Source organism: Elephantulus edwardii, unplaced genomic scaffold (assembly GCF_000299155.1).
Source record: "Elephantulus edwardii isolate Elephantulus edwardi_28Jun2011 unplaced genomic scaffold, EleEdw1.0 scaffold00122, whole genome shotgun sequence".
NCBI classification, from domain to species: Eukaryota; Metazoa; Chordata; class Mammalia; order Macroscelidea; family Macroscelididae; genus Elephantulus; species Elephantulus edwardii.
The window spans coordinates 9,063,640-9,064,667 of record NW_006399872.1 but is presented as its reverse complement, the minus strand read 5'-3'; positions in this window follow the sequence as shown (position 1 = coordinate 9,064,667).

The window sequence follows — 1,028 nt, the reverse complement described above, 5'->3', positions numbered from 1 at the left end:
CAGTCAGGCAATCAGAAGATGAATTGCATTGGAAAAATCTACTGTCAAGGACTCCCCTACAGTACTGAAGAGCATCGATGTCAGTCTAGAAACTAACATATGCCTGACCAAGGCCATGGTCTTCACAATTACTTGCTATGCATCAGAGAGCTGGACAACCATTAAGAATGATAGAACAAGGATCAATGCCTTTGAGTTGTGATTCTGGAGAAGAGTGTTGAACTTACTGTGGATTGCCAAGAGAACAAACAGGTCTGTACAGGAGATGTTGAAACGAGGCTCCGTTCCCTGGAGGTAAGGATTTTGAAACTGCATCCAACTTACTGTGGGCACAAGGCTAGGAGGAACCAGTCTTTAGTAAAGGACATCACGCTTGGAAGAGTGGAGGGACAACACAGGAGAGAAAGACCCAGGATCAGATGGATTGACTTAGTGATTGGAGAAATGACTGTCAGAGATAATTAGATTGGTTCCAGATAGGGCAGGGTTCAGAGCTAATGTACATAGGGTTGCTATGACGGTCAGGTGACTCAATGGCAAATAACAACAACAACAAAACAATGTGATGAATTACATTGCTTTTCTTATGCTGAACCATCCTTGCATACCTGTTATGAATCCTACTTGGACATGATAAATCATTTTATGGCCTAGTGGCAAGAAGCTGTGCTATAGTCCAGAAGGCACATGGTTCGAGGCCACCAAACGTTGTTTTTGTTGTGTGCTGTTGTGTTGCCTGTAATTAATAGGTACAGCAGCTCTGAAGCCTGCCCTGTCCTGAGCAAGTCTCACAGACTCCAACACACTTACTCTTATTGCCACACCTACCCTCATTGCCTCAAACCTTTTCCTGAGATGGTCCTGAAATTCAGGTGGGATAGACTCAAAGTCATATTTTTGTTGCCTTGAATTTGGTTTAATTTTCCTCAGCTTCAGCTTGAATTTGCATATGAGTAGTTGGTGGTCTATTCCACAATCAGCTCCTGGCCTAGTTTTCACAGCTGATACTGAGCTTCTCCAGCGGTTCT